Source organism: Rattus rattus, chromosome 5 (genome assembly GCF_011064425.1).
Source record: "Rattus rattus isolate New Zealand chromosome 5, Rrattus_CSIRO_v1, whole genome shotgun sequence".
Taxonomy (NCBI): domain Eukaryota; kingdom Metazoa; phylum Chordata; class Mammalia; order Rodentia; family Muridae; genus Rattus; species Rattus rattus.
The window spans coordinates 126,420,609-126,444,891 of NC_046158.1; positions in this window are offsets into that span (position 1 = coordinate 126,420,609).

The window sequence follows — 24,283 nt, forward strand, 5'->3', positions numbered from 1 at the left end:
TAAGAGAACCTGTGAGAGTGTGTGTGCCTCTGTGTGTGTGTGTGTGTGTGTGTGTGTGTGTGTGTGTGTGTGTGTGTGTGTGTTTTACAGGCATGCGTGGTGCCTGTGGATGACATGTGGTAATTTGCTCTTTCCTTCTACCCTGTGAATTGCATGACAGGTTTGGTAAAAAACGTCCTCACCCCATAAGCCATCTTGCCAGCCTTCATGTTTCCTCTTAGGAAGAATTCTTTCTGTTTCTTCTTCCTTTCTTTCCCAGCGTTGAGTAGCAGACTCAGGTCCATGCACATCTAAGCGAATTTGCTCTCTACCAGAGAACCACACCCAAGATGTGCTGCTTGAAGAAGGTGCTGAGAACTGAACTCAGGTCTTCTATAAGAGTCAGGTGAGCTCTGAAACGCCGAGTTCCTCTCCTGCCCCTCAAGAACTATTTCTGAACCCCCTTCTTAGCCACATGACAAAACCATCAGAGCTTTTAACATACAACACAACCCGAGTCAGTAATCTAATGTATCATGATTCATGTCAGCACCAATACAACATTTTGATCACTGTATCTGTTACAGAAATAAAAAAATCTAAAGGGGTTAAAGCCATGCAATAGCTCTGCCCTTGAATTTTCCGGGCGATTTCATTATTAAATTCCTTTTTTGAAAGAGATCTCCATTGTATTCAGTTCAGACTTTGGTAAATGGCAGGGGTGGGATTTTTTTTTTTCCCTCCTGAGGTCACCAGTGCTTTTAAGCACGGCCTAAAGTGCACCCAGTGTTGATTACCGTACCTCAGATTAACTAGATTTAGCATGCAACAATCATACTGCCATTCAGCAGGGCCCATCTCTGGTGAATTGTGGACATTAATGACAGTTGCAAGAGCTCAAATATTATATAATCACTAATTACATTCTGCGCAATTAGTAGAGGCTCATCAGTGAGAATCACTAATGGCTGATCACCCTGCTCTCTCCGGGAGGAAATAGGCCGGCTGCATAATTTTTCTGATTGTATTAGCATAGGCCCAAATGTTATTAACAAACTTTGGCAATCACGAAGAGGCCGAGCTGCGGTGGGCGAAGGCAAGAGACTCCACCTGATAGGTGCAGGCACTTCACCCTGAACCTCGAAGCCGTGTGTTTCGTGATGCAGGGTACCCGTCTCATTCACCCACTGGCTTCCAAATGGAAAAACCCACACAGCATCCTCGCCAAAAGGGGATGAATGCCAAGCCTTTTAAAGAAAACAGACCGAAAAGGGCAGCCTGTGGACCTGTTTTCTTAAAATGTGTTCTGAAAGCCAAGCTTACCGAGTCTATGGAATATCAAACTCCGAAGCCAGTGACTAAATGAAAGGTCTACTTCTGAAGAGCAGGGCGCTTACGTGAACTTCGGTTACCTTCCCCATGCTGGCTTACTGTCTTATTTGCTAGCATTGTCACAGCACAGTTCAGTGGACGAGGTAGTGTACGCAGCAGAAGGCAATGGTTTGCCTTATCTCCTGGGGCCACAAGTGGCCAGCCTCCTTGTCACTCTGGCTTTTCTTTGTGTATGAGCACCTCTGGAGTCTGTGTGCGTCCAAATCCCCTCTCTGAAGAAGCGCACCATTCAGATGCCTCTTTTTTTTTTTTTTTTTTTTTCCTTAATTTGCGTCTTTAAATGCCCTTCTTCAAACACAGCCCCATTGTGCGCTGCCGAGGGTTGGGCTTCAGCATGAATTTGGCAAGAACGTAATTCAGCTCATAGCTGGACATGGTCCAACACAAGTTCTCGCCGAAGGATTGGAGAGAGGCTTGATTAAGGCCACGCGGGAAATAGCGTTTGGGGCAAACTGCTAGCAGCCACATGCAACTGCCAAACACGCATGGCTACTGTTGAGTGAGGAACTGACTTTTAATTTTTTTTTCCGTTTTAACTAATTTTGGATTTAAAACTAAAGGTGTGTAAAATATTTTACTGCTTATTTGGTGTTTGGGTAAGTTAAACGTCATTTCAACCACTGACATGGCAACATCTAACTGAAGCTGGGTTATCCGTGTTGAATTAGAATTCAGAGACACAACAACAACAACAACAACAACAACAACAGCAACAGCAAACCTAAAACATCTCAACAAGTTTTGCATTATTTGTGGAAATGAAAACTGGTTTGAATCTATTGGGATAACTGATCTATGCCTGTAAAATTGATTTTACCTGTTTCTTTTGGGAGGTTGACAGTGGGACAAAAACACAGTGAGCTATACCTGTGTGCTTCTCTCCATGTGTCTACTGGACAGAATCGAGGTAACTTATCCTACCAGTATTCACCAGAGTTGGAGCAGTACACAGACTAAATTATAGCTTCCTCTTGCTAAAACACTTAAAATCCTAGTTTCTTTGGGGCTCTCTGTAGTTATATTAAAGTAACCCAACCATTTCTCCCTAGGTGTTAATATATTATTAATTTTCTTAATCATATAGTCAAGCTGTCATAATAATCATTTTCTTAATAATAGTAGTTTTCTTAGTAATAATTTTTTAAAATACCAGATTTTAAGGGTCAGAAATTTTTTTCTCCATAATGAAAAAGGTAATACTGTTATCCTGATATTCCACTTCTGCCACCCCCCCCAAAAAAAACTAGCTTAATTTGCTCCCCCATACCTCCGCATCTAAGTTACTTCTTTCTCAGGTTGCTAGCAAGTCCCTGCATATCTGATATCCTTTATTTAATTAATCCACATTGAACAAGTGAACAACATCTCCAGCTTCCTTTTCTGTAGTATGGTGAGCCCAGGAAGTCCAGTGAGGTCTTTCGTTTTGGAACATGGTTGGGATACACATTTTTGCTGTGACAATAAGGAGACTGAAAGATTGTAGGAATCAAATTCCAGAGTTTCATACTTTGGAAAGTTATGCATACTTTGGAGATGCATTTCTTATATTAAAAAACAAAATTAAAAACTGAAAAGTCACATTAAAAGTGAAAGCGTTGAACATGACAGCACCAAGGAGTAAAGGTTTTAAAATTCAAACAATAGTTGATATTAGGTCAAAATAACTATTGGTTCTCTTTAAACCTTTGTGTAGTTCTTGTTTGTTTGTTTGTTTGTTCCTAGTTTTTGTTTGTAATTCTGAGAATTAAATACAAGACTCTGCATGCTGAGCTGCACCCCTAACCTTTAACCTCTTCTTAAGCAGCTTAATCCCCCAATGGCATAAAGAACAAGTAACAAACGAGAGAGAACATGGGGACATGTGACTGTAGAATGCAGCTTGTCCTTACTCCACCCACCAACACATGTGAAAAAGTTCCCGTTCTTATCACTAGCAATAGAGAATGCCGGAAAATCCCCAAATGACCAGAGAACTGGCCCAATATCACATCTGCATTCTAAAATACACACCAAGGGGGCCAATCAAAGGCATACTTTCCCCCCTTATCTCTTTGTTCTTTCTGGCATCAGTGAGCCTTTAGGAATAATGAAATCAGGGCAAACATTTATTGGAAGGATGTTGGCTTTGAAGATCACTTGCTACCTAACTGGCATGGTCATTTACATGGAATTCAGGGAGGATTTCAAAGAGTTTCTCGCCCTTGTTACTGGGATAAAAGGGAGACTCAGGTACTGAAAGTGTGTGTGTGTGTGTGTGTGTGTGTGTGTGTGTGTGTGTGTGTACACGGTTTAATATTTGACAAGGCCTCCATTTCACACAAGGAGTCCCATATGGGTTTTATTTTTCTGTCCTTAATTGAAGCGGTTCAGATTGAATCAATGATGAAAAAAATGCATCCAGATTCAAAAAGGAAAAAATATTTACAGTCAGAGAAGCGACACACAAGTGTCTGGCTCCCCATGCAGAGAGCAAGAGATTTCCCAACTGTGGTCACTGCAACATGTGTTTAGTGGAAAGAATGGATGGAAAGTTGGTAACGGCTCCCAGAAGAAAAAGCACAAAGGGCCTACTGATAAAGGAAAGAAGAGCAGCCAAGGCCTCATCTAGTATGTCAAGGTTAGAGGGAAAATGAGGGAAGAAAAAATTAAGAACCAGAGAGCAGTCATATTAAGTAGAGTTTAGCAGCAACTTGGAGACCCCAGAGAATCGGAAGGAGCTCAGGTTGTCTAAGATACCTTGCCCCCTTCTGTCAACTCCTCTGCACTATTCAAGACTTGCTCATCCAAGGCATTTTCATAATGATTTCCCATCAGATGAAGAATAATCCGCACCCTTTATCTTTATTTCTCATGCTGCTCACAGCATCACCTGTCACATAAGCCCCACCCTGCCGCTCAAACCCCTCATTCTCTTTGGTTTCATTTCCTGTCCCACCATACTTCCTGTGCAAACCCCAGAAGACGTCCGCAGTGTTGTTCAGTCAGCTCTCTAATGGGCTCTCTGTTCTCAAGTCAGCGGGCACTTCTCTACGGTGTCCCTAGAGCTCTGTCCTCATGTTCTGCTCACTCTCCTGGGTCATGTCACCGTGAGCCACAAGTCCAACCTCACATATATGTTGATAGGTAAAAGAACCCACCTGCTCTCTGGTGACACCTCTCTACCAACGACCTGAGCCACTCAGAAAATGGGCATCTCAAATCATTGGGTCCAAATCTGGACCCATCTTCGTCTTCTAATGCAGCATGCCCCTCATTCTGTACAGTCTTTCTGGTTGGATGAATGACTGACATCCTATCACCTACGTGAAAGACAAAGGCATTGTTCTAGATAACTGTGAAACACTAAAGACAAAATGCAAGAAAACAGGGAGGATCCACAGATGGGGCCCTGAACACTAAGAAGACAGACCTTCAAGAAGCAGCGAGCACTGAAAAGAAATAAATGACAAGATGAAAAAGGCAGACCAAATAAGCAAGAGTGTCAACATATAATAAAAGCACACATTTTTGTCTCTACACACAAATGATGTACTGTATTGTGAAAAATACAAACTTCAAACACGCACACAGAGACCAAGGTAACACAGACCAGTGTCAAGTGTAGAGCCACAAATGTACAGTCAGCTAGAATTCAACAAAGATGCCAAAATAATCCAAAAAAGAAAGGGAAGTGTTTTTAATAAATAGTGTGGAGGGTGGGAGAAGAATCATGAAAGTCTGTACAGTTATTTCCATTCATGAGGACAGAGCCCTTGTGTTTTAATCACTTACCCCCAAAGATCCCCACCTCTTAGGATTACCACCTGGGGATGGGCTTCAGCATGAATTCTGAAGGGACACCATGTAATCTTTACCTTCTTGTGACGAATAAAAAAAAGAAAGAAAGGAAGAGAGAGAGAGAGAGAGAGAGAGAGAGAGAGAGAAGAGAGAGAGAGAAAGAAAGAAAGAAAAGAAAAAGAAAAGAAAGAAAGAAAGAAAGAAAGAAAAGAAAAGAAAGGAAGGAAGGAAGAAAGAGACAGACAGACAGACACAAGCAGCTTAGGGAAGAAAGAGTGTCTTTGGCTTACAGTTGCAGAGAGACGAGTCAATCATGCTGGGGAAAGCATGGCAGTAGGAACAGAAAGCCAGCTAATCACATTTTTATCCATACACAGGAACAGGAAGTGAGGGCAGCCTATGAATCCTCAAAACTTGTCTCCAGTGACAGACTTCTACCTCATACAGGCACCATAACCTTCCTAAAAGGCACCACTGACTGGGGACCAAGTGTTCATGAACATGGAGAGGGGACATCAACCACAGAAGCAAACACTCAAACCACAGAAATGTCGACTATCACAATGTTTCTCATATAGAGACCAGATACTGTGGCATGCTGCTGGAGTCTCTCTACCAAGACCAAGACACTCATCTTCCAGTCCCAGATGCTGCGGGAGCCACGGGTTACCGTGCAGACATGGCCAAGGCCAAGAACCACACCACATACAACCAGTCCCACAACTGGTATCCCAGAAATGGTATCTGAAGAAGATGCAGGCCAACAATGCAAAGGCAGTGAGTGCACGTGCAGAGGCCATCAAGGCCCTTGTGAAGCCTCAGGCCGTCAAGCCCAAGATGCCAAAGGCCGCCGCAAACTCAGCCGTCTGGCTTTCACCGCTCACCCCAGGCTTGGGAAGAGGATTCGAAGCTACATGGCCAAGGGTAACAGACTCTGCCAACCAAAGCCCAAGGTTCAAACCAAGGCAGAGACCACAGCTCCAGTTAAGGCCCAGGCTTCAGCACCAGCTCAGGCCCCAAAGGTGCCCAGGCCCCTGTGAAGGCCCCACAGAAAAGGCTCCTGCCAGTGTGAAGACAGACGGACGGCTGTGACACACCCCCCTACACACTATGTGCAGATGACCAGTGTCCTGTGCTGTTTTTACAAATAAACTTGAGGCAAGATCTGTTTAAAAGAAAAAAACTAAGACACTCGTTCTTTAGTGACTAAGTTGTAATTTTAATTTAATGTTAGAAAATGGCAGTTGAAAATGGATCCTGGAAGCACAAAGGATCATTATATCATTGTCTTTTCTTGTGTTCATGGTCAAAGCTTCAGTGATCTACTACTACTACTACTACTACTACTACTACTACTAATAATAATAATAATAATAATAATAATAATAATAATAATAATAATAAATACATGTACTCACCACCACCACCACCACCACCACCACCACCACCACCATCATCATCATCATCATCATCATCATCATCATCATCATATGTCCTGGTTTGCTTTTCTGTTGCTGTGATAAGGCCATGATAAAAAGCAACTTGGGGAGAAAAGGGCTTACTTTAGCTTATAGGTCACACTCCACCATCAAGAGTAGCCAAGGCAGGATCCTGGAGGCAGGAACTGAGGTGGAGACCCAAGAGGAACTTTCTGGCTGGCTTGCTTTTGTTAAGATATTTTTATTAGAGCAACAAAAAAGAAACTAATACATTATTCCTACAAAATTCATGCTGAAACTTTATCACCAAGTATCAAGAGGTGGGAGCTATTCTATCCTCACCAATGGAAGTAATGCCCACATACTGCTGGCTCACTTAGCTACTTTAACTGTACAACTCAGGCCTGCCTACCAAGGGTTAGCAGTAGCCGCAGTGAGCTAGGCCCATCTACATTAATTAACAATTAGGAAAATGCCCACTGGCTTTGCCTGATGGATAACGTGTAGAACATTTGGTTGTGTTTGAACCATGTTTTTCACACAGTGCCAAGCCTCAGGTGCTTTCCATGAACCCTCAAACCTTCAGAACCAGCATCCTGTGATGTGAGAGACTCTTGTACAATGCTTGACATGTTCTGCTGCCGGCTTGATGTGTGGCTTGGCACCCAGCACCAACATCACTAACCCAACCACAGCTTCCGTGTGCTGACCCTAAAGAAGTACTTCCTATGGGGAATGGAAGAAGTCCCGAGTAAATGTGTGAGGAATGAGGAAGTCATGAATGAATGCATTTGTTGACATGGATGCAGCCATGTCAATGATACCAGTGCCTCAAGCATATGATAGTTGGCAAAGCTCTCTTCGGGTATCTTAGCTAGGGTTACTATTGCTGTGACGAAACACCATGACCAAAAGCAAATTGGGGAGGAAATGGTTTATTTCATTCACAGCTCCCTATATTAGTTTGTCTTAGTTGGGGTTTCTATTGCCCTGAGGGCACATCATGACCACAGCCACTCTTATAAAGGAAAACATTTAATTGGGGCTGGCTCACAGGTTCTGAGATTTACTCTATTATCGTCGTGACAGGAAGTGGAGGGGTGGACATGGTACTGGAAAAGGAGCTGAAGAGTTCTTCATCTGGATTGACAGGCAGCAGGAAGAGAAAGACACTGAGCCTAGCTTGAGCATTTGAAACCTCAAAGCCTACCCCCCCAAGGCCACACCTCCTAATGCCATTCTCTAAGCATTCAAATATGAGTCTATAGGGGCTATTCTTATTTAAACTACCACAGAGTTCATTATCAAAAAGTGAGGGCAGGAACTCAGGTGGAGCAAGAACCTGGAGGCAGGAACTGAGGCAGAGGCCATGGAGGGGTGCTGCTTACTGGCTTGCTCCTTGTGGCTTACTCAGCCTGCTTTCTTAAAGAACACAGGACCAGGGATAGCACTACTCACTATGGGCTGAATCTTTCCCCATCAATCATTAATTAAGAAAATATCCTACAGGCTTGCCTACAACCTGATCTTATGAAGGCATTTTCTCCAATTAGGGTTCCTTCTTTTCAGATAACCCTAACATGTATCAAATTGGCATAAAACTCAGCAGCACACCAGGTGAGACTCAGGAAACTGGCAAAGCCTTCCTCTGGTTCAAAAGTATTTATAAAGAATTGAATAGTATGTGCAAGACTAGTTGTGCAAAACTAGTAATTGCAGCTTCCTGCTCCCGGATGACCAAAGCCTGAGACTGCATTCCCACAGAGACCAACTACTGAGATTGGCTAAGCTCCATCCTGTGCTGTACATAATAAATGCAATGAATAGCTGAGCATGAATAGCTGGCACCACTTTATCAAAAAGGAGCGTAGCCCATCTGATCCCAGCTTTTCTATGTGTATGCCTGCCTGCCTCTCCCTTTTCCATTCCCTCGTTATCCCAGTCAGATTTCTAGGCCAAGGTATGCAGGAAATAGCACACTCCCCAGAATGTTTTGCCTCAATGATGCTGGTCTCTTTTTAATCACAGTTTTGTTTTGTTTTCTAAAGCCCCAGCTAGCCAACATCAATTGTCACAGTGAATCACAAGTAGGTTTCACTGGCGAAGATGGCTAATGCCAACTGTCTATCACAAGAGCTGCCCTAACAGAGCCTTTGATTCCCTCTGAAACTTCACAAGCCATGCCCTCATCATCTGAATTTTCATCAACATTTTTATCTTTCAAATTCCCATTGCCCAATAGACAAATGCTTCCACAATCCTTCCCAAAACCAACACAGTCAGGTCAATCACAGCAAGAGTCTACTTTCTGGTACCACTTTCTGTCCCTGTCTGCTTTCTCTTATTGTGATGAGACACCATGACCAGAGACAATGTGGGAAGGAAAGCATTTATTTGAGTGGACGGGTTACAGTGCATCTTTGAGTGAAGCCACGACAGGAAGCTAGAGGCAGAAACTAGAAGCAGAGACCACAAAAGGACACTACTCACTGGCTTGCTCAGTCCATTTTCTGAAGATTCAATGGTATACTTGTTATTTGTGTTGTTTTGTATTTGTTTGTAAGGCAAATTACAGAATCTGTGATTTCAGCTTGCCTCAATCTCATGGCTGCTGGCAGAAGATACAAGACTCCTGTCAGAGGTAAGGACTTTATTGTTCATAGGAACCCTGAGTTTCCATGTCTGCAAATGTGCAGCTGATCAACATGGCCACAAAGTACCACAAGGGTGATGTGGAGGTTAGCCCTCATGAGTAGCAAACACTCAGAATGTTTGCATCAGACCTGGAAAAACCCTACCTTATAAAACTTAGTCTGTTAAAATGCTTCTCTAGAAGAACACATTGCCAGTTTTAATACTGCCTCTCTTCAGGGTGCATCTCTCTCTCTCTCTCTCTCTCTCTCTCTCTCTCTCTCTCTCTCTCTCTCTCTGTCTGTCTTCCAAGGTATTCTGTACAGTCCAGAGAATGATCTGTTATGGCTATGTTTTTGTTGTGAACAAATGGGTTTATTCTGCTTATAGCAAGCCATAGTAAAAGAATGGGGATGGGGGGCAGGTAACAAAACATCACCAATTCAGGTGCTTAAAACATCCAGAAATCAAGCGGGGAAGCTGTACACAGGCAGTCAAATAACCCTCAGACAAGGATTCAAAATAAAAGAACAAATAGCAATAGATAGAGCTGATATAATAAAATTGGGCACTCCAGTGTCCTGCAGACACTGACTAGGGAAGTTGAGGTAGTCAGCTGGAATCCCTAACAGCTTTCTCTCTATGGATGAGCTTCCCATAGTAAACTCTTTATTTCAAAAACATAAAGGAAGGATTTTAAATATTTTTAGCATACAGTGTAAGAAGTTAATGATTCTCTGAATACTGAAACCCCAGACTCAAACAATATATAAAAGCGAAGAGTGTTTTATTCTGCAGAAGTCCAGCATGCTGGGGTCTCCCACTCTAAGATGGAGACAACCAAGTGAGCTCGAAGGCCTGCTTTAAAGCACATTAGGGGGATTCTGGGGTGGGTGCCCTCTACCTTACTCCTTCTCTAGGGACATTCCAGAACCGTTACCAGGGCTTGGGGGCTGGAAACTGTTGCTGACTCATTGTCCTTGCTTCAGGCCAGAAGGCGGGCAGCTTTTGATTGCAGGGCTGTTTCTGAATAGCTGCCTGAAACCTGGGTTTTTTTTTCTAGTGCCTGACTTCCCCGGGCTTGCCTGGACTTGCCCAGTTCTTAGGCCTAGTCTCCTGAACTGCCAATTTGAAGCCTGTCATGGAGTCGTCCAGCCTTCTCAACAGAAGGAGGAGGAATGTGTGTAACCTAACTTAAACGTTCCACAGTATATACACGTGTCAAAATAGCACCCGCACCTCATTAACATGTGCCTTTGTTTTTGCCAGTTCAATTTCTTTCAATTTGTTTTACTTTTAAAGGAATAAAAAAAAACCTAACAAATACTGTCACTGCCTCTGCTCAGAAGATATCAGATGAGAGAGCTGTATTGAACTACCTCCCAACAGTATTACAGACAAACTAGAAAAGAAAGGTCCTTGGACATTCCCCTTCTTCTGGGATCAGAGTGAATTGGGATTTGTTTGGTACATACCTTTCCAGAACACTCACTCAAAAAGTACAAATACACGTCATATATATATCATATATACATATATAATGCTATATATGTATGAGTATATGTATTATATACATATATAGTACATATAGAGACATGTAGGATAGACACATACAGTAGAGACATACACAAACACATATTGTACCCTACATGTAATTTTGCAATTTGTTTTTATTAAACGGATTCTTGGCATATTTTCCCTTCATCTCCTTGTCATCCAGGCCGATGGCTCTTCCTCCTTAATCTGCCACATAGACATGACAGAGATGTGTCTGTTTAGCATGGCCTTCCTTTGGGCTGTGGCCAGTTCTTCCACTGTCACCCCTGTTTATACAGTGCGGACACCTGACAGACAGGACTCTTCATAAATGTTTTACCTAAGGTGAATTCCAAGAAGGATTCTTGCCAATTTGTCGTCTAAGATCATTGTCTTCATTATAGCCCACTGATAGTTTTTGAAAGTGCCCATTTCCCTACAGCCTTGCTGGCCATGTATCGTTGTCCACTGTCATTGTTGTCATTTGGAAGAGACGTGGGATCCTGAAAGGTGTTTTATTTCCATCTTCGCAATCTCTGGTAAGGTGAACATATTTGCTTTATTTCCTGGGTTGCCATATAGTAACATTTACATGCCGAGGCCTGCAATAAGCACATTTTGTGAACCAACTTAGTTTTATCTTCACAACCTGTGTCAGCCAGTTCACCATTACTACAATAAGTACTTGAGTAATATCAGCTTAGAAAGAGAAAAGGTCACTTGGGATTCACAGTTTTGGTGGCTTTAGTCCACGGTCTGTTGGCTCTATAGCTTGGCTCTGGAGCAAGGCGATATCATAGTGGGGAACATTGGTAGAGCCCCATTAATGTGGGTAGAAGCAAACTCTGCTTTAAAATTAACTTCACAATATCTGTTGTCTTCTTAGTAAAACAATACTCATTCTGGTAATAACATGTCAAGCCTCAAATGTACACGTCCCAGCTTTTCTGTAGATGGAAATTAGTTAGATAGAGGTACAAAGCCAAGGCTAGAAGTGTCTAACAAAACCCTGTAAAGGATGACGGCTCCCCAGCTCTCTTGCCTTTACACCCTTCCTTCTTCCTCATTCAGATGAGAAGACCAAGGCTGCAGCAGCCACTGTGCAACACCAAGGCAGCCTTGAGGTGGAACCGGGATTGGACTGGAATGAGGGAAACCAGGCAGTAAAAATACAAAAGGAACCTGGGCACAGACATCGATCATAGCGACTATCCCTTTCCACCCTAGATGAATTTTCGTTCTATGAGCAAGGTCACTCTGCTCTTCTGTGATCGTTGCTATGATTAGAGCCAGAACTTTGAGCAAAAAACAAGAGCATGGACTTAATACCTTTATATATGTTGAGTAATCCATTTTCTAGGGAAGAATTTTGACGTGGGACTCTGTCCTCCAGGCATGACATGGCCGTTGCCCTTCGGAAATCAGAACAGCTGTGGTTTTATCCACGAAGACTCCTAATCCTGGCTTCATAATTTAAAAAAAAAATCTTTGAAAAAATGATAAAGAAGAAAATCACGTAATTTCTCTCTTCTACAATGTAAATATGGTCTTTGTGCCATAAGCTTACAGTGGGAAGCCAATGACAAAGTACGCACAAGCTTTTCAAAAAAGAACACGGTAGGACTCGTTATATGAATACTGAATTCCTAACATATGTGTTCCCACAATGTTCAGAGAGCCCGTAGTTATCATTATCAGATTTTGGTGATCCTAATTTTTTTCTTTTCCCCAATTTTCTTTTCTTATGACTTGGAGATCCTCTGAGATATGAGAATAATCTCAGAATAGAGCACCATTGTTCTAGGGTAGGGCAAACGACCGTGAGTGGTGTGGGTGTGTGTGTGTGTGCGTGTGTGTGTGTGTGCATGCGCGCACACATGTATACACATGTGCACGCATGCCTGTTTAGTACTTAACCTATTTCTTCTTGAGGTTTATATATTTTATGCAAAGAATTGCTGAATATTCATTGACCCATTCAGTATCTGCAAGTATGCTATTAGAAATGCATTACTTATCTGTAGTTTTGAAATGTCGAAATAATTCAGTGTTGATCCTCTGTGAGATAGGTTTGCTACCTTTAAACTGAAGTGACAATGACACCCAAGCCGGCTCAAGTTGTACTCATATCCTTGATGTCTCTAACAAACCAGAGCCTGCATGTGAGAAGCCTGTATGTCACTATTAAATTGAAAAAGGCCTGAAATATCAAAACCTCACTTCTGGTAGGGAAGGGAAGCGAGAAAAAGCAAAGGAATGGTTATTCATGAATCACTGACAGGCTGCCATCATGAATAACAGCGTCCTTGTTCTCCTCTTCTCGGGCCTCATAATTTTTTTCCCTGAAGGTGTTTTACCTGCACAGGAAGAACTGGGCTGGTGGCATGTCTAGTAAAGATGATTTTTAAGGCCTCTTAAAACGCCCAAGCCTGTATCTAGGTTACAAGCCTTTCCTTTTGCATACAGCAATGTGCACTCCAGCTCACCTGAAGGAGAAGACAGACCACACTGATTGGCCCTGGGTTTTGTGACATTCTGGGTGATATTAAGAGAGCTCACTGGTGAGAGAACTTCTTTCTAAAAATTACAAGCAAAGGAGTCCAGATTTCAAGTTTTTGCTACCTTAAATGTGGAGAGCCCATAACACGAGCGCTATCGATAGATAGAGGGAGAACATCAGGCCTTTCCTCATGAAAGGCTTTGGATGCCATTAAAACACAGCGTTGTGAAAATAACCAGGTAAAGTGTAGCTTCCGGGTGTTTTTCTGCCCTTCCATTGTTTCTACAAGGGGTTGCCGCTTTCATCAGGCTGACAGGCAAAGCAATGTGACATTTTTGTTTGTTTCTCTCTCGCTCCTCTTATGAAAGATATTTATAGTCTTGCTGTTGCACTTGCTTCCGCTCTCCCACCCAGTTATCTTCTTGGGTGTGGATTAAGTGTAGATCTGGGTGTTGAAAGACATTTACATAAGTGCTGTTTGTGAACACCAAGGCCAGTTCGTCTATTATCGGCAGAACATTTAAATCTTAATGACTGGCATTGTTGTCTAAAAGACGTTGTTTTTCCCGCTGAGAAACTGCATTAGATTCAAGAAAAGGAGCTCATTTCCATTCTCTCAGCAGTCTCTCTAGAAATGACATGCAGTGCTTGAAACTGTTTATTTCCAAATTCAGGCCTCCCCCGCATCAGTCATCAGCTTCAATTACCAGTTTTCCGGAGCCGAGCCATCAGGCAGTCTGACACCGGGGTCCGGCCTAATTCCCACCTTCTCCAGAGTCAAGAGCATAATGTGCGGATGAAAAGGTGCAAAATAGCCTGGACTTCATTAGCATGCAGGGCCTGGCTGTTCATTTGCTGGCTGCGAATGGAAGTTCTGACACTTGGAGCTTGCTGCAAAATGAGAAAAGTCCTCTTCAGGGGAGATGGGGTCCTTGGTGGCGAGAAAAAGGTCATCAAAAAGCCAGCCGCTGCCCTTGCTCCCTGATCTCCATGACTGCTTATTGATTCCAGGAACACCTCATTACACGGCGGATCAACATATTATTGCCATGTTCTGGGACTGAATTGTTTACAAGTGTCTTTATCGCCAGCAAAGGCCTGCCCGGAGATGCGTGACTACACTCATTTGGCTGTGACCCGCCAATTATGTGTTATCCGATATGTTGCTGGGTATCTTGATCTTTGCCCGGGTCTTCTCCTGGCATCAACACAGCCCCATTTACTACTTCTTTCCACCACTCTTTGGGAAAGTAGCCATTAGTCTGTCTGTGTGTGTGTGTGTGTGTGTGTGTGTGTGTGTTACACCAGCTAAAGGAAATATAGACATCTTAAATTTCTTGCTGTACATTAGGACAACAGTAATTTGAGGAAAAGTAATTCACTCTCTCTCTCTCTCTCTCTCTCTCTCTCTCTCTCTCTCTCTCTACACACACACACACACACACACACACACACACACACACACACACACCCATCTCTACCTTTTTATGGCAGTCAGGAAACCCATACAATCTGCAATCAGTATGCATGGCAGAGAGTCTAAGGCAGCCTCCCCCCAGGCTGCCTCTGCTTACATATAGGCCCTATGAGAGAGCTGTCATATTTTATTTGGGCAGAGCCACACTGCAAACCACTGCACGAGACCATTTTAATCTTTCCTTACAGACACTTCTACGGCTCCATAAAAGGAAGAGTGGAATAGCAACTCGATTAAAAACTCAGTGAAGAGATTGTACAAACCCTTTACCCCCCAAAAGTGGAGATGAAGCCGTAAAAGCTTCTAAACGTGCGGTCAGCAAGGATGCGTGATTCTCCTTCCCCCATTAGTGACTATGGCCAAAACTTCATAACCATGTTGAGAAGCGACCACTTTCTTTCATTTTTACGAATGCTAGTTAGAGATTTAACGACTGCCAAACACTTGTACCACCTCAGGCCAGTAGCATTTAAGGGGCTGTTGCTCTCACATTTCTGACCGCCATCCAGATCTGCCCTTTGTGAGCTTGTCATAGCAGCACACAGAAAAGCAAATTCCAAGGCATTTGCCGCTCTTTTCCCGAGAAGCATCCATCCTTGGAAGTGGACACGTACAGTAATGATAGAAATGACACCTGAAAATACAAACACACTCTGGGAGCTTAAAGCTCTGAGTGCATTCACATCTTGCAATTTCTTAGGTAAGTGTGTTATTTATCTTTTTAAAATTAATTTTCTCCAGGTACTTTCCCCCCTCTCCAATTTTTCTTTCTTTCTTTTTTTTCCTTGAGAGGAGTTTTGTAAAGAGATGGGGCTCCTTTTGTCCTTTCTGAAATCTCTTGGTCCTGGCTTTCTGACAAATGACTAACTGAAAAGGACAAACAAAGGCACCCTCATCAGAGTGCTTCAGGTAAATTGGAGTCAGTGGAGAGATGTTTGCTCCACTGGCGTTTAAGCACCCTGCAAATTCTGTAGTGTCATCAACCGACAAATAGCCTGAAGAGAAGATGTTAGGAGGGTTACTTGAGGCTGCTTTTTGGAGGAATGACTGTGTGAGGAGGAGTTTGGTCAAGGGGTAATGATAGAACAAGAAGAAGTGTTTACAGAAGTTCCCAATGGGGAGGAATCGGCAGTATGGGTAGCACTCAGAGGGGACAGCACATCGGTGACTCAAAAGCAAGGGTTATCTACAGGGAAGGGTTTCTTCTATAATCTTAGAGGGTGATGATGTACATACAGGAAGAACGTTCAGTCCATATGAAATTTGGTAATGGATGTTCTAGGCAAAAGGCACATCTCCACATTTTATACCATCTCACTTGTTATTTCAATCATAAAACAGAATTCCTGTCTGTTATGGTTGGTCTATAACTCTCCCCCAAATTGGCACCAAAAGTTTCTCCTCGATTAACTGAATGGCCAGAAGTTTACCTTCTCTGGTATTCTTTTCTATCTTTAGGAGTCTCAGGTACTTACGTGTATGTCTATTGGTGGGAACTGTATACGCACAGAGGGCATCATGGTGACATAGTGAAATGATCAGAGAATAAATAACAAAAAAGTTCCAGGGTTTGGAAGTTATTTATTAAATACAATTTTGTGCCTAGAATCAGCATGTATTTGCATATATTACTCCCAACAGTCCTGTGAGTTGAGTGTGGCTCTCCTCACTTTACAGATGAGGAAATGTTTTCATCTATCTAAAAAAGGTATTCCAATGTGCTCAAGATCATGCAGCTACTGACAGAACAATTTAAACATGGGTATGATCCATGGCAGCCTGCATGTTCTATCTACCTCCTGGGAGCAGAGAATATCCACTACAAACCTCCAAGAATCGCAAAGAAACAGTTTCTGCATGCAAGTGATCAGTACACAGAATGGTGCTAACTGTGGCAGTGAGATTGTCTGAAGAAACATCTTTGACTCATCTGACACCCTAGCCAAGGGGTTGGCTGAGGCAAGCAGTCTTTAGCTGATATAGTAAAAATTTGATGTAAAATAATCGTCAAGTCATTTAGTTAGGAAGTGGGGTAGGATTTGCAAGAAGACTGTGTTCAGGAAGTTATATAATCACTCCCCACCCTAGTCAGTAGGATCAACTGAGGAAGTTTTGTTAATCTTTTGGTCATTCCAATTGTCTACAGATCTTCTTTTGGTGATTGTACCAAAGGAAGAAGAAGAAAAGAATAAGGAGGAGGAGGAAAAAGGAAAGAAGAAAGAAGAGAGAAGAAAAGAGAGGGAAAGGGAGAGGGAGGGGAGAAGGAAAAGAGAGAGAGAACCAGTGTATATCCTAGGCACATGGTGGCCCATTCTCCCACAGGCTTCCTCTGCCTTTGGAAACCTAAGGATTAAGAGTAGAGTCACGGCCTCAGAGACTAGACTTCACAGACTTGAGGACTATCCATCAACCGATGACCAGGCCGTACAGACTTTTTCATTTGTTCTGAAAATTTCCCTTGGTTCATATTTTTGTGTTTCTTTGCTTTCCATGGACATATGTGCTACTTTCTACTGCCCAGAATAACACATAATGTAATATGTCTTCTGGCCCAGCAGCCTGGCTGAGGTGAAGGGAGATGATTTGTCCATGGGAATACCTCATTCTCAAGTCTCCATTCCTCAGCACCCGTCACCTCTGATCTTCCAGAACACTTGTCATGCTCTAATTTCTTCTGTAAGAGAAAGAGAAACGTTGTTCTCATCAGCTAATTTATACCAAGACACAGATATTCAAATTGACACTCTCCCTGTCCCAATTTTAGGCCCAATAGTTATTGCTTAAGTTTTTCAAAAGGCTAATGCTCAACCAGAGGGATAGAACATCATGGTGGGACTACTAGCAGCTAGGAAGAGCAGGCTGTTTGGGCCTTCCAAGTGACTCATTACATTCACAAGCATTTCTGGGTATAAATTTCTGTGTGTCATCCAGGTCTCATTTATGCTAGGAGGGCTTTTTAAAAAAAATACTAATTTTCAGAATGTATAGTTGAATACTCTAGAATAAGATACTAGAAATGAGTTTTACTACTGTAGATGTTAATTTAAGAGCATATATTTTGGTCACTCTCTCTCTCTGCCTGGCCTTCATGGTTCTGCCCTTCGTATGAGCATGAACATGAACTAAGAAAGAATCCACCAGCTGCTCCAAACTGTTCAAAGTGACCTTGGAACTCCATCTTCTATTTTCTGTCCTGGAAGGTCCAACAATAAGTTGCCACAAAGAATTTCACAAGACAATAAATAACTAAGGAAAACTTAACAAGTACGACTGATAAACACTCTAAGAGTAGAGTAGAAGACGATTGTGGAGTAGTAACATGGTGAGAATGGAGGATAGAAATGTGACCTGGGGCTTGGAATAGGTAGAAAGAGGGTTACATGGGCAGGATGGACAGTACCCAAGTTCCTCCCATATAACAAAACTCCTAGCGTCAGGGAGAGGAGCTGATTTCTCTTGAATCTAGCCCAACTTTGTGACTGTTTCGAACTATAGAATTGAGACCTGTGTGACATTTCCTAGATCTTGGAATGTCTCAGCCCTTAAAAGACCAGTATTGTCCACAGCCTTTCTCTTAAAGTCCAACTCTTATGCAGGTGAAACGTCTCTGCTAAGCCATAGAATGATTAGAGGTCATGTGACTATTGGATCTGTGGGATGAGCAGTCATCTTAGAATTTCTACGTAAACGCTGAACCTCCGTGAAGAAATGCACAGCAATCTCTGCCTGGGTTTCTGACCCACACAAAGTGTTGCTTTAAGCTGTAAAGTCCCAAGGTGGTTGGTTAAAAAGCGACAGATAAACAATTCAGCATTAATAAAGGGAATTCAAGAGTCTAACTGATTTACCCATGTAAAGACAGAAGTAAAATAAGAACAAATCCGTACAGTACATGAGAAACTCTTAAGTTTGCAAACAAATTCAGCTGGAGTAGGCATTTCAGATATCAACTAGAAGAATACATATTAATGTTAAACCCAAAAAACATTAATACAGGAAGTAGATCTTAAGTCACCTATTTTAAACTCCTCTGTGGCAGGCGCTACCCAGTGTCCTGTCTGTAGTTCCTGTCCTGTCTGTAGTTCCTTCTCTTTTACACATCGGTGTGTACCAGTTTAATGTCCAAACCACCAGCACCTTGATTTTCCCGTTGGAAGCTAACTTTCCCTCAGTAATAGGCCCGAGTGTTTGGAAAGTCACAAATAGCCTTCAGCTAATGACAGAGGGTGGATGGAGCATGAACACTCACTCCAAGTCACACAGGCTCACAGCCTCCCTAGCCCTTCCAGAGAATTACATTCTAGTGGCCCACAAAGATAAGTTGCTTCATAACATACTCTTCCCTGATACCAGAAAGTTGCCTTTCTTCTCTCAACTCATGGTGTTTTCTGGGACCATCCTCTAAAACACTGCTTGCTTTTGAAGAAATCCAAACTAGTATATTCTCATTCCATAGTTACGAATACCGAAGCTAGGAAGATTGTTTTGAATATATGCCCATGAAAGGTTGAATGAAAGGCTTTAAATCAAAATAGAAATTAATTTCTCCCTGATAAAAGAGGTGACTGATCCAAGAGGACATCATGGGACCCCGGAACTTCCAGTAGCAGAACCCCAGACAGCAAGAAGGAAGAGAGAGGTGTACACAAGTATGCACACCAATCTGCTTGTGTCTCATTGGTGAGAATGTGGTCCCCGGGGCCATATGTGGCTGCAAAGGAGACGAAGAACTGCAGTTCAGCTGGACAGCCTATACATACTAGAAAGAGAAAAGAAATTGGTGAAAACTATTGTCTGTGACAGAAAATTAGGCAATTACTCAACTGCCTGCAGCTAGCCAGTACACAAGAACTATTAGCTTTTCTGCCCACAACTTTCCCTTTGTACTTCCACTTTGATTCCAGCCATGCTATAGAAAGTCTCACATGCTGTGCTAAGGAATCTGGTATTACGGGGGTCTAACTCTCCTCATCACAGAATCAGCAATGCTGAACATGCTCCTGGGCTCCCTCTCTGGACAGGTTGACTGGATCAGACTTTCAGGCCAACAGCACAGGAGACTCACAGACGCTCTTGCCCATGACTCCTCCTTTTAAGCAGAAGCATGTTGAGCCCAGCTCATGGCATAGATTCTTTCAATGGCATGCCTTTATCAAAGAGCTCCATTGCCTTCTGCAGAACCCTCTCCTGTGTGTTAACAACTTCACAAAGCTCCAGTCACAGTACTGTGAAGGGAGCTCCTGAAGAGCTGTAAAGCTGGACTTGGCCTAACTACAATCCTGGCCCCGTAGGAAAGGAAAGAACCAAGGTTCTAGCATTTATCCTTTGGGAAACAGAAACTCTGACAAACATCTCTGGAGAATCTGGGTTTGCTTCTGTGGTTTCCAAACATTCCAAGCCCACAAAGAAGTATCCTCTTGAAGCAGTATTACAGGTGGAGAGACCTCTTAACTAAGCACAGTTCATTCTGGTATTAAAATAGAAGACCATGAGAACAGACTCTTTATTTGGGTGATCCTGTTAATAGCTTTTCTGTGAATCTACACATTTTTTCATTTTTTATAAATTTTAAATATTAAGCTGACCCCATATGTAAAAAAGTATATTTGTTCAGGTCAACAAAAGTAAATAAGTCAGAAGAATTTGTTTGTAGGAAGAATTTCATGACTATGTTACTTTCAAGACAAGAAAAACATCCTAAGTCGGATGATCTTAAAGAGCCTAGGTTTGCTTCCCATCCCTGGGGAGGGGGGGATATTCTTTAATAAAGAGCACACTGAATTTTTAAATCATCATTCTACCTCTTGGCAATTAAAATTTCTCCAAAACATAAAGTATATATTTTCTTTTTCAACTGCAGCGAGACATTACCAAAGTTTGTGAGTTTTTTTTTTCCTTAAATTTAAAACTATATTCATTCATTCAGTTAGAGAAAAAGCACACATGTGTTATGGCATTTGTATGGAGGTCAGAGGACAATTTGTGGGAGTCAGTTCTCTCTTTCTGACACATGCGGCTAGAGAATTGGAATTCAGATCGGCAAGCTTGGTGGCAAGTGTGAGCCACCTCGTGAACCCCAAGATCTCTGTCCTTTAAGTATCAAATAACACTCATTTCAACAGCCCCAGTATTTTGAAGCGCTCATGAGCACAAAGAGGAAGGGCTACTTCTTATCTGAGCTCCACACAGGAAGTTGGTTACCTCACACACACTGGACCAATCTGTGGTTATGCTCAAACCTCCCTCTGAAGGTATACCTAACTTAGACTGTGTTGGCAATGCTGTTTCATCACCGAAGAGCCAAGCATGTATAAGGGCAACCCTTCCAAGCTCACTAACTTGGACGATGTCCAGAAAGCTTATCTGAACGGGGGTTTCATGAGTAGAAGAAGAATCTCAACTTTTCATGTTTTGTGTCTTGACTCACATAGTCAAAAATATGTCATCTGCCTTCTTATTTACTAACCACCTTTCTGTCCTTGCTGCTTTAAAGGGGAAAAAAAGTCAACCATTTAAGGAAGATAAATATGGAGTATAAAAGAACCAAAGGGGGTAGGTTGTGAGCATAAAAACGAATAACATCAGAGCTGGAGATTAGGCAGTTGAATATGTTGGTGTTTAAAATTAGAATGATGCCCCAAAGAATTGATAATGTTCCATTTAAGAAAAGAAATGTTTTCAAATCATTCGGGGTGACTAAAGAAGTCTGAATCAAAGTCAAGAATTAATAATAATCTTGAAAAAGATAGACAGATACCCCCCCCAATCAATAACGGAGACGATTTGTGTGCATATAAAAGCCTTCAAGGCCCCACTATCTACAGTTCTGTGAAAGAAACCTAATGAAATGCAAGAAGAAAATGTTAAAAATAGAAATGGATGTGCCTAGTAGAAATACTATTGTCCTATTCGCATGACATGAGGACTTGTTTTCTGGAAAAGGAATTCTTCAATTGAGCCCAGGCAAGCATTGTATTCATTGTAAAGTTGTATGTTTAGGCCTATAGCCTGAAGGGTTCGCCTTTAAAGCTCAGCGCAACCGGGAGCTCATTAGAGTAGCCGGGTAAAGGTCTATCACATTACTGGCTCCACACTACTCAGAACTTCTGGGTAGTTTTCAGTGGCTTCAAGTACTTAGATTGTCAGCAATGTGGGAAATAGAAAGTAGAATACTGAATGTATGAGGTGTGTACATCAAACACGTGGAAATGTATAGACAGAGATAAAGACTCTTGTAGATCCCCCCCTGTTCTATTGAAGTCACTGCAGAACAATTCCAGGGTAAATGCATATTTGTTGTAAACAGCTGCAAAGCGCAGGTTGCAAGAATTAGAGCAGTCTGAGTCTCATTCAAGATCAAATGGTTCCTTTCTAGACTTTATATCAGGAAGAGGCTTTGCTAAGGGCGGCAGGAAGATAAAAGCATAATGACAGCCATGACATCGTTGGTGTTACAGACGGTAACAGTGTGGGGTTCGGGTCTAAATTGGGACTGAGTTTGACATAGGACAGCATCATCTTATAATGGCTGGTTCTCTATTTAGGCCAACTTAAAGCTTTTGGGGGGCCTCTCTATCTGCCTTGTGCATAACCTGGGCTTTGTGAGAGGCTATTTTCAGTTCACTGGTGGGTGAATCAGGGTGGGAAGGAGGGGGTGCGTTCAAAGAGGAGCATAGGGACAAACCAGTCAAAGCCTACAGGAGCCAACATAGCTTACCTACTCTCTGGGCCTGCCATTTGTGTGTGTGTGTGTGTGTGTGTGTGTGTGTGTGTGTGCATTTTTAAAAACAACACATATGTAGAGAGAAAAATGAAAGATACCAGAAGCAACATAGTGAAAAAATAATTTCCATCTGCTCCTCCCCCACACCTTGGTCTTCTTCTAGTCCATCCTTCCACAAAACTCTTCTCTGAGGTGTAGCGGGTGTGACAGGACTAAAGGAAACATCCAGCACATCTCTGCACTCACCCCAGCACCCCAAGTCTTTTCTACACACACTGAGCTCTTCACTCTGTCCGATCCCCGGCCTGTTAATTCACCACAGGCCTCTAACAGAGGACCTGCCCTAACCTTGTACACCCAGGCTGTGTTTTTGTTTTTGTTTTGTTTTTTTAAGGGTTAGGATTATTCCTCAACGATAATGACTTATTTTAGACATTGTCTTCTGCTGATGTTTAAAAGATAGGACATTTGTCAGGGCGGGAGCCTGAGTCCCTCAGAGGACTCCGGGAGACCCTGCCAAAACGTTTCCAAACTGAATAGCCATTGGGCAGCCAGATAATTCAGAAACTATTTGTATGAGCTGTTTATCAAATTATTAACCGCACAGATGTTGTTTGGTTGAAGAGCAGCTGAATCCCCTCTCTGGCAGCCGCGGAGACAAAGGTCTCCAGGAATAATTGGAGATGTGCACGGAATATTAAATTAATTTACTGCTCTTAATTCTTATGCAAATTCTGACCTCTGATGGCGCCTATCAATTACCCCGCGCGCGGTGAAAGCGAAGGCGACAGTTTCTTTTCTTTGCTTTGCCTTTTTTTTTTCTTTTAAGAACTCGAAAAAGGAAATATTTGCAATAAGCAGACCGTAGGAGCTCTGCGTAACTGGAATTGTTTAATTGAATCTCCAAGTTTTAGGGATGTCCGTGGAGGATAAAACCCCAGGGTGCAGAAGAGGGGTGCGGGGGCGGGGGGCAAAGGAATTTGGAGGTTTGGTTGCACTACAGAAAAATACAGCATCCAGTAGGGAACGATGCCATCAAATAAAATGGGAATTTGCAGGCTGACTGGGGCCTTAGTCCTCCTGTCGGGCATACTTTGGTGGTGGCTGGGAAGCCGGTGGCAGAACAGCGCACTTCTGTAAACCGACAAGCAGTGTCCAGTGCCCAGGCGCCTTTGCAAGGCATCTGCTGGACCACTGTCTGCAGCAGCGATGGCTCCCTTTGCTGGTTCTTTAACTGTTTTCTCAATTTTAGCGTCCTCAATCAAAAACACTTAAAAAAATCTTTGTTTTAAAACCTAAATCTTTACTCAGTACTCCCACATTCAGCTCCACTGAAATCCCGGGTGGGCCGAAATAAGATGTAATTGTTTCCTGCTTGGACACCCAACTCGTTTCCCTGAATTGAGCAAATGCCAGGGCTTTGTCTGTGCTTGTGGCTTAAATGCTGTGTGCTTTCTGCGCTCGGGTGGTGAGCTGTAAAGACTGTGGTCTCCAAGTCTTTCATCATCGTTCTAATAAGGAAAACCAAATCGGGCGCATAATGTCATCAGCCCTGGCCCGACCTTGCGGAGACCTCTGCAGCCCGAAGACGTCGCCATCGGCCCCCGGCGCAGCCACAACGCGTCGCCTTTCAGCTCCTGGCGGTCCCCACAAAAGCCAGACAACAATATCAATTAATCATGCAGCGGGCAAACAAGGAGATTTATCCCGCGACAAACAGCCCCACCGAGAGCCATTGAATGGGTGTGATTAGCATGTGAAAAGACGAGCAAAACTCCGTGGTTCAACAGCTAAAGAGCAATTTGATGGGACTGGGATGGGGAAATTAC